This window comes from Pleurodeles waltl, chromosome 1_2, assembly GCF_031143425.1.
Source record: "Pleurodeles waltl isolate 20211129_DDA chromosome 1_2, aPleWal1.hap1.20221129, whole genome shotgun sequence".
Lineage (NCBI taxonomy): Eukaryota > Metazoa > Chordata > Amphibia > Caudata > Salamandridae > Pleurodeles > Pleurodeles waltl.
This window is the reverse complement of record NC_090437.1, coordinates 855,359,333-855,369,451: the sequence shown is the minus strand read 5'-3', so window position 1 is coordinate 855,369,451 and position 10,119 is coordinate 855,359,333. Positions and strand designations below refer to the sequence as shown.

The window sequence follows — 10,119 nt, the reverse complement described above, 5'->3', positions numbered from 1 at the left end:
GGAAAAACCACAAGCCTTCTTCTGCAGCCACTTTTTCCAATTTTTTGGAAAAAAACGAAATTTTCACTGTATTTTGGCCAATTTCTTGGCCTCCTTCAAGGGAACCCACAAAGTCTGGGTACCTCTAGAATCCCTAGGATGTTGGAAAAAAAGGACGCAAATTTGGCTTGGTTAGCTTATGTGGACAAAAAGTTATGAGGGCCTAAGCGCGAACTGCCCCAAATAGGCAAAAAAAGGCCCGGCACAGGAGGGGGAAAAGGCCTGGCAGCGAAGGGGTTAAAGAGACTGTTTGAAACAAAACCCAAAGAGATATTGATAACCCGATTTGACATTAAAAACTTGGATGTGACAAGCTGCTAATCGAATTTGACAAAGGAAAAGGGTTCCTGAATGTGAGACTGAACTGTGAGAAAATAATGTTTCCTTATTTTTGATTTATTGCACTTATATAAGAGTACTTCTGCTTTCTGATTCTTAACAGATCATGGCCCAGTTAAATAACTAAGTTAGGAATGCTAGGCGCTGTAAATAAATAAGCATTGGATTGGCAATTATGTGTGGGATTTTGTTTATTGTAGTGATTGTGGGAATGTCTGTTCTTGGTACCAAAGGAGCCAATCGTACTTCTGCTCCTGAGACTACTACACTAACAGCTTTAGAGAAGTTCAAGTTAGATGTTATTTGCATGATTATACTAATGCTCAAGGAGAGCTTTCTTCTAATGTCTTCTATCGCTTGTTGAGTGAATATGTTGAGACGATGGATACAAGGGATTGTTTTGTTTGCGCGCTAATTCCTTCGTCAGTGGAAGGAGTTACATACCACAGCCTTCCATTAACCTACGGAATCAGCTGTAGTCTGCTACTAACAAGGTTCTATAATCAGGAGTATATACAGTATTTTTATTCTAACTGCGATTTGGTGTTTTTTTTTTATTCCTGTTATTAGGTATTTGAGTAGAGTAGCTAAGCATCATGATAAAGTATTAGTTAAAGGATTCTTTGAGCCTACACTATCATTTAGAACTGCTTACGTGCATAAAAATAACCTCACATGCTTGCTTACACCTTTAGAGAAGAGCTTTATAGAGCATACTGATGACAGGAGAAAGGCACTAAAGGCGAAATTAGAAAAAGGTTTAGAGAAAAGGACTTACAAGAATGATTATGCTTACACTGCAATTAACACTCAAGGGAAATTAGCTTTAGATGCATTACATGTACAGAAGCTTTGGATATACAGGCCAAAATCATGCACTGACACTTTATGTGTGGGAACGAGTGAATGTAGGCATGTGTTTTTGTTTCAGAGTAAATGGACTTTTATGTTGAATGGTCAGGACCCTGCGATTCCTGGTATCTATTATATTTATGGACTTATTGCTTATTACCATCTTCCAAGAGGATGGTATGGGACATTTTATTTGGGGATATTTTCCCAAAGATTTATCAGATAAATGACTTAAGAAGTTTCCGAAATTGGCTGAATTACATCATAAGCGACAGAGGAGGGAATCCTCTTCTGCTATTGTGGGAGATATATTTGATGCAGTGGTCCCTTCACTGGGAGTCATCCTGAACTCAATTAAGATGCGAAGGTTGTCTACTATCGTGGATAACATGCTGACAAAATTTACAGGGGCAATACTCCTGATAGATACTGAATTAGCTGCGGATAGAGCTTCAAAATCGCCTTGCTTTAGACATCCTTCTAGCGAAGGAAGGCGGGGTTGGTAAAATTATTAACTCTAGGCATTACTGTTCTCATATACCTAACAACAGTAAGGAGATGAGAGACTTACTTACTAACCTGACTTACCCAAGTAAGAATTTGAAGGAATTGAAGGAACCAGGTGTTTGGTAAAAAGTTGGAAAGGGATTTGCTTTAGTGGGAAATTGGCTTAGTAACATTTGGAACGGGGTATTATTAAAATTCATACAGGGAATATTAATTGTGATTGCTTGCATATTAGGATTATGGGGTTCATGTAAATTGTGTCAAAAGATTCAATTGAAAAGGTCTAAAAATAATCAGAGGAGGGAAGAATGAAATAGGGAAAGAATTTATAGGGAAGCGCTGAGAAGGAGACAAAATACTAAAGAAACTGAGTTATGAAAGTACTGATGATAAAGGTAGCATGATGACATATTTAGTCATGAGAGGAGGGACTGATAACGCAGACATACTAATTAGAAATTGCTAATAAATGTTTAAGGAAGTTTGAGTAATTAACGTGGAAAAATAATGTCCACATTTGAAAATGTGCCCTCGGAGTGTGATCAACAAGATTCACAAATGTACTTATAAAATGAATAACATGTATAAAAATACAGAAAATGTATAAAAACAATGTAGTAGTATGTTATATTGAGATATATAACCTGTGTTTTGCATTATATTGTAGATTTAACTTAGCCGAAGTTGTGGCCTAGTTTTGCCATACCTCATGCAGAAGCTGAATTATTAGCGCAATGTAGAGAAGCTAATGTGCTGAACTGACCATGAACCGCTCTTTGTTTAATAAAACTGCTTAGCTTAAATTCTCTGCAATGAACCGACGAACAGGAGATGATGGAGAAAAAGATGTATCCAAAACAATGTAAAGCAGACAAGATGTACTTTCCCAGGACTCAAACAATGGGGACACTGACTGGAGAAGAGGATGAAACATTTTTGATACCTGATGAGCCGCATGACGAGGACATCGTTCAGTGAACCAATCAACACCTTGAGAACTGTGTAATATTAGAATTCATAGATTTTAAAAACTAAGACTATTGGATAGAGTCATACCTGGTGATTAACTGACCAATTAGGAATTGGGGGATAGTCTGTGCGACTTTGATATAATGACATGACAGAAGGGGAGAGTCAGAGATGTTAGGGGCAGATGTCGGAGAGGAGAAATTATTCCAAAATTGATGCAATATTGGGTGAAAAGAGATATGAGATTCTGTCAGTGGGCTCACGCTCTTGAGAACCTGATGAGGTACAGATTGATTAATGACCTGAAGACAAAGACTGATTTTGTTGCTGATCCATACCGTGGATAGGTAGCTATGACAATGTGACTGAATTAACTTATGTGCCTTTTCTTTCTAGGTACCAACTGCGCTGTAGTTCACTCCTAAGCTAGATGTTTTTCCAAATTCATGTTTTAAACTGTTTTTCACATGAAATCCCACATGCTAATGCTAATTTGGGCTAGTTAGATTCTTATTCTGAGACGTTGACATATACGGTGACAAATGATTGACAGACTGATTTGCTGAACTCTGCTACTCATGTTAACATATTCATCATCAGTGGTTTACGTTGAAGCATTAAAATTCATGTTTTCTCAAGTTTTGATTAGATTATGTTATTGGTGGCCACTAATTAATTAATCTTGAGTGAATTTTAATAATGTATGATGTAACCTATTGACTTAGTATTGTAACTAATCGGGAAATAAAATTGTTAAAACGTATATTGAGTTGTGGTTTTTCATGGATGTTGACATTATTAACTACTGACTAATGTTTTGTTTATTGGTTATTGGTTTGTGTATTGATTATTGATGAACATTGGTTACACCATAGCTAGGATACTCCATGTGAATCAAAAGGTTCATCGACCTATACGCATCCCCTTATAAGTTTATTTCTGAAGGAGCGCTAGCAATAGAATCGAAGTGGAAAACAGAAAGCATTATCTTCTGAGGATACTGCTGCATATGAGGAAATTAGGGAGCTTCATAGCAAATACGTCTACCACAATGGTAACTAGAGGATAAAGTGCCCAAATGTAGCACAATTATCACCCAAATGTAGCTCAATGACAAAAGTGTGCAAAACACTTTTTTATTTTTTTTGCAGTTTTGTACTGTGGAGTCAGGTGTGCCACACTTTTGTTATACAGAATGTCAGAAGTCTAATTGTTCATTAGAATACTGTAGGGAGGCAGCTGTCATGGGCACAAACTCTAATAATTGAGGGCAGGGTGGAGGGTATAGCGACAACATGTTGACTCCACTGGGAAAGCGGGAGGGGAAGTGGCACCACAATGGACCATGGAGGGCAGGGGAAAGGGAAGCAGGGGCAACAGACCAACCATGCAGGACAGGCATGTGAGGCTGTGGTAATATGACAGACCGTTGAGGGCAGAAGGAAGCGGCAGTGGCAGTGCAACCATACATTCCAACAGATAAATAAGTGGGGGGGTGATTAATGAGTGTAAGGCGCTCCTCCCGTCATACCATGTAGCACTTCAGTAACACGTAGAGCATGGTGCAAATACTAAGGGTTACACCCTCCAAATCCCCCTAAACGACAACCCAAAGGCTATCAATAATCTCACGCTATGTATTCGCACTCGTGAACCAATCAGTTAAATGGCAGTAAGTATAATTGAGTAATTCACAACTAATTATCAAGTACAATATAGTAACATTACCTGCATACAAATAACACAAAAATCATAATGACAAACAGTATACAAATTATAACAGTCCCACTATTATCCTCATGTTGGTAGTAATTCAAGCTCTGTGATCCAAATGTTCCAAAAACAAAATATATCAATGTTCCAAAAGAAGATCCAGACTTCGCTAAAGTCCAATATTGATCCAGTCCTTCCAAATTAAGCCACTGTTGGGTTCGTCCGTCCGTCCGTCAACACGTGTTTCATCCGGGGAGTGCCCCTGGATTTCCTCAGGACCCCCTAAAATAACATTTCCAAAATATTACTTACATCTGTCACATAATAATTACAAATTGCTATTTACATACCCCTTAAAAATGACATATACCATTGCTACATGGTGGAAACCCAAGTGAAACTTATCACAAAGTAATGAATTAAAAGAAATGTTGCCATCAAAGACTCCAACCGATTCGTGTTCCAAATGTTCAAAAGCACAAACAAGTAAGTGATTATTAAATGTGATATCTGTGTGAGGGCTTAGTCATATACAAATCACCACAAATGTGACACACTTCTAATACCCCAGATATATTCTTATTGAGAAACCTAAGAGTAGTAATAGTTGAGATTTACCTTCCAAAGGGTTCTAATTGACTTACATTGAGACTCTGTCTCCCTGCACTGCTCGAACCTTTCAGTATACTCGACTGAAAAGAGAAAAACATATATAGTCTAATATCACAATCCCCAACGTCTTATTAAAAATTACTAGATGTCAAATACCAACTGTTCTACTCACCACTATTTTATTGCTTGAATATTTATCACACAGGTTTTCCGTAGCCAATATCTCCTTAAATACAATTCGAAGAAACCAAATCAATCCTACCCTGTGCATTGTATATCCTCCTCAAACAAACACGCGTTATTATAAATTCAGTATTTTGAAGTCCGAAAATTACTTCATAACTTACCCTCTAACTCGTTCACAGACTGCACGCGAGTACGCTCCTCACTAATTCAAGCCGGGGCTCCACGGCTGTAACTCATTTGAACATTACGCTAATCAGTGAAACAAACAACGGACTGAAACCATTCACGTCCGGATTTCAAAAACATAAAATAGAAATAGAAAACGAACTGTAATCGTCCGTGTTCAAGCTCTAAAACACATATGCAAAATAGTCTACAACGAGTGCAAGATGGAGAATCCCAACCTCCATACTCCACTCTCTACTATCCAAATGTGAAGGAACATTGGAAAAAGGACATCTAAACCACATATTCTTAAACTTGTAGCCAAAATCATGCAATCCAACCAGATTCTTACATATCATGCCTGACTCTAAATGAGACTTAACCTAATATACATAACTAAAAATAGTCTGTATTAAAATAAAGACAATATAACTTAGCCCACTAATGCAAAATAAATTAATCCATTAGTAATTAATTACTAATCTCCCCAAAAATACTCCATCTCATAATCAGTATTAAGACCCCGTTCAACCGCTCCTAATCTCAAAATCCATTTAGATTCCCTTCTACTTAGATTTACTTCTCTATTTCCCCCTCGTGGGTCCACTTCACAATGATCGAAACCAAAAAATTTAAATGCCTTATACATACCCTGTGCACTGCACATCCTCATATGGGACACTATAGGCTAACGATCATTTTCTTGGCTAATTGCCCTCCAGTGTTCTAAGATTCTTACTTTTGACGGACGTATTGTGCTTCCAACATATATTCTGTCACATTCGCAGATAATCATATATACCACAAACCTGGTATTGCAATCTATATGTGATTTAATGGACACTCTATTTCCATGCATATCAAGAAATTCCTTTTTAGGCTGCCATGCCCATTTACAAACTGCACATGAGCCACACTTGAAAAAACCCAAATTACGCTTGCTGAGCCAGTCTAGCTTACTTTTATCCAAAGGATAGCTAGGACTAAGAATATTATTGAGGGTATTGCCCCTTCTAAATATAACCTCCGGTCTATTACCAATATAATTTTTAAGTGATTCATCTCGAGTTAGAATGGGCCAATGTTTTTTCATAATCTTAACTAATTTCAGTGACTTTTCCGTGTAATCTAAAATGATTTTAAACCTTTGATCATATTTCTTTCTACGCGCATCACACTTACGTATATCTGTACCTAATGTCTGCATACAGGGTATATTCCTTACTTTATGTTGGGATTTCCGTATGATTGTTTCCGAGTAGCCCCTGGCTAAGAACCTCTGTAGCATGGAGCAGGCGATGATGATGTCGCACACCTTTTTCGGTGAGTAGAATAGGGACCCACCTGTCACATGGAGGCACCTGAACCTGGCCTTCAGGAGGCCGAAGGTGCGTTCGATCACCCTCCTAGTCCGCCCATGGGCCTCATTGTACCGTTCCTCTGCCCTGGTCCTGGGATTCCTCACTAGGGTCAATAGCCAGGACAGGTTGGGGTAACCAGAGTCCCCCAATAGCCATACACTGGAGTTGACCCATCATATCAGGGATGCTGCTATTCCGCAGGATGTAGGCGTCATGCACTGAGCCAGGGAACAAAGCATTTATCTGGTAGATGTACTGGTCTGCCAAACAGACCATCTGGACATTCATGGAATGATAACTCTTCCTGTTCGTGTACACCTGTTCACTCCTGCGGGGGGGGGACAAGAGCTACATGGGTCCCATCAATGGCACCTATGACGTTGGGGATATGTCCAAGGGCATAGAAGTCACCTTTCACTGCAGGCAAATCCTCCACCTCAGGGAAAATGATGTATCTCCTTATGTGTTTCAGCAGTGCAGACAACACTCTGGACAAGACGTTGGAAAACATAGGCTGGGACATCCCTGATGTCATGGCCACTGTTGTCTGAAAAGAGCCACTTGCAAGGAAATGGAGCACTGACAGCACCTGCACGTCAGGGGGGATTCCAGTCGGATGGCGGATTGGTGACATCAGGTCTGGCTCCAACTGGGTACATAGTTCCTGGATTGTGGCACGGTCGAACCGGTAGGTCACAATCAAATGTCTCTCTTCCATTGTCAACAGGTCCACCAGCGGTCGGTACACCGGCGGCTTCCGCCATCTTCCAATATGTCCCAACTGTCGGTGCCTAAGAAGGACAACAGCGAAGAAACTGTCAGCATTCCTCCAGGTATGTACCCACAGTCACACACAAGACTACAACAGACAATTAACCCATCCGGGAAATGTTTTGAGTGTAGGCCTCGGTATGTGTGACGCAGTAGTAAATGAAGCCATGTGGGCCCCTGAAATGGCAGCTGCCTGACCTCTAAACTGGGACAATGGAATTGTGGGGTAACTGCGCTGGCGTTGGACACCGTTGCGGTAGGCGGTTATACAGAGTGCAGCGCAATGCTCATTGGTTAACATTGGACCCTATGGGTCCCAGGAGCCAATGAACAGGTGCGCTGGCGGTGATGATGCGCCCCGCCGCGGACGTCACCGCCGCGGACGTCACCACCATTTTCTATCTGTTGAATCACTAGATACCTGACCTTCGACAGTAGAGGACCTACACTGCTAGTGCTGCTGTGACCTCGGTCTGGAAGCGACGATGGCTGCTGCGTCTGGGGAAAGGGCCCCTGCCTTCACTGCACAGGAGTTGGAGAAACTTGTTGAAGGGGTCCTCCCCCAGTACACGCTACTCTACGGTCCTCCAGACTAACAGGTTAGTACTGAGGGAGCACGTTGTATGGGCTATGCCTGGGTGCAGATGGCTGGGGGCAGAGTACATAGAACAGTTATGCATGGGGATGAATGGGCCACATGGACAGAGTTGGGAGAGGGCCACTCACATTGACGGTGCAGTAGGTAATGACTGTTCCTCTTTCCTTGTGCATGTCATGTAGGTCAGCGCCCACCAGAAGAGGGACATTTGGCATGCCATCGCCAAGGAAGTCCGGACCCTGGGGGCCCACCAGAGACGGGGCACCCACTGCCGTAAGAGATGGGAGGACATTCGCCGCTGCAGCAAGAAGACGGCAGAGGCTCAGCTGGGGATGGCCTCCCAACGTGGGAGGGGTGCCCTTCGCACCATGACCCCCCTGATGTTCCAGATCCTGGCGGTGGCCTACCCGGAGTTGGATGGGCGCTTAAGGACATCACAGCAGACAAAAGGGGGTGAGTACAACCACATTCTGTGGACTTTGCGTGCAGTGGAGGTGTCTGGGTGGGGGAGGTGGGCTGTGGGTGTCCCTAGGCCAGGGCGAGTTAGGTAGGCAAGGCCCCTCCTTAATGTAGGCCATGTGGGACTCTACCCCAGATCAGAACAGAGGCAAGTTGATGTATAGTTGCCCCTTTGCCATCCATGTGCGCTGATTTCTACCATTGCCATGTAGGCCATAGCGCCGAAATTGCATGTGCAGAGGGCAGGAGCACGGCGTAATGCATGGGGCTGCTGCGTCTGTCTTGTCCGCCAACTGTAGCGGTATGCCATGCACTAAAACTCTCTTTCTTCTGTCTCCCCCCCTTTTCCTGCTCTCCCTGTCCTTATGTACATCAGCATCATCAGGCGGAGGTACAGTGGCACCGGAGCACGAGGGAGCTGCATCTCACATGGCCATGGAGGGCAACACCACAGACTCTGAATGCACCAGTGGGACGGAGGGCGAGGGGAGCTTCACGTCGGCCACAGGATCACCAACCAGCGACACGGACTCGTCCGCCGATGTGAGCTCCCCTGTGGTGGTGGCACCATCTGTGCGCCCCACTTCTACAGGTACAGCTGCCACCTCCCCTACCAGCACCGCCCTCCCAGCAGCCCCTCAGCGTGTGTCCCGTGTCCGCTCACCCAGGAGGGTGGGCATCACCTTCGCCCCAGGCACCTCAGGCCCTGCCCCAGTCACCCCTGCTGCCCTCAGTGAGGAGGCCATTGACCTCCTCAGGTCACTCACTGTTGGGCAGTCTACCATTGTGAATGCCATCCAGGGTGTAGAACGAGAGTTGAAACACAGTAATGCATTCCTGGAAGGCATTCATTCTGGTCAGGCTGTCCTTCAGCGAACCCTGCAATCTCTGGCCTCAGCACTGATGGCAGCCATTGTCCCTGTGTCCAGCCTCCCCCCTCCAACTTCCTCCACCAAGACCCAATCCCCTGTACCCCAGCCCATCCCAAGCACACCTACAGACCAGCAGGCACACAAGTCAACACCCAAAAGTAGCTCAAGCAAACATAGGCGCCACACACACCACAGGCACTCACACTAGCATCACAACCATACAGACACAGCAACATCCACTGTCTCCACTGTGTGCCCCTCCTCCTCTTCTCCCTTCTCCCTCCCAGTGTCATCTACACACACACCTGCATGCACCACATCTACAGGCACTAGGACTCGCACCAGGACACCCAGCACCACAAGCCGCTCACCTGCACTCACCACCTCCACTCCCATTTACACGTCCCCTGTGTCCTCTCCCAGTGTGTCTGTGACGCCCCCTCCCAAAGTACACAAACGCCGGCAATCACTCACCCAACATCCATCCACCTCATGACAGCCTCCAGTACCTGCACCTGCAACAAAAACAGCTAAAGTGACACCTCCTACAACCACCTCCTCTTCGTCCACTCCCAGACCCCCTCCAGCTACCCATCCCAGTGTCCGTCAGAAACTGTCCCTCTGTCAAATTGACCTGTTTGCCCCTCACCCTCCCCTCCAGTTCATCAGTCCCGTC

At 43.9% G+C, this 10,119-nt stretch overlaps 1 long non-coding RNA gene across 1 annotated transcript; it reads right to left on the bottom strand.

Moving 5' to 3' along the window:
- Window positions 1-3,685: 3,685 nt before the first annotated feature.
- On the bottom strand, window positions 3,686-5,461 carry LOC138295873 (uncharacterized). Its single transcript, XR_011203706.1, has 4 exons — window positions 5,379-5,461; window positions 5,204-5,257; window positions 5,038-5,111; window positions 3,686-4,701 (listed from the first exon to the last, which is right to left on the bottom strand). It is a non-coding gene; the product is annotated as an uncharacterized lncRNA (long non-coding RNA).
- Window positions 5,462-10,119: the final 4,658 nt, after the last annotated feature.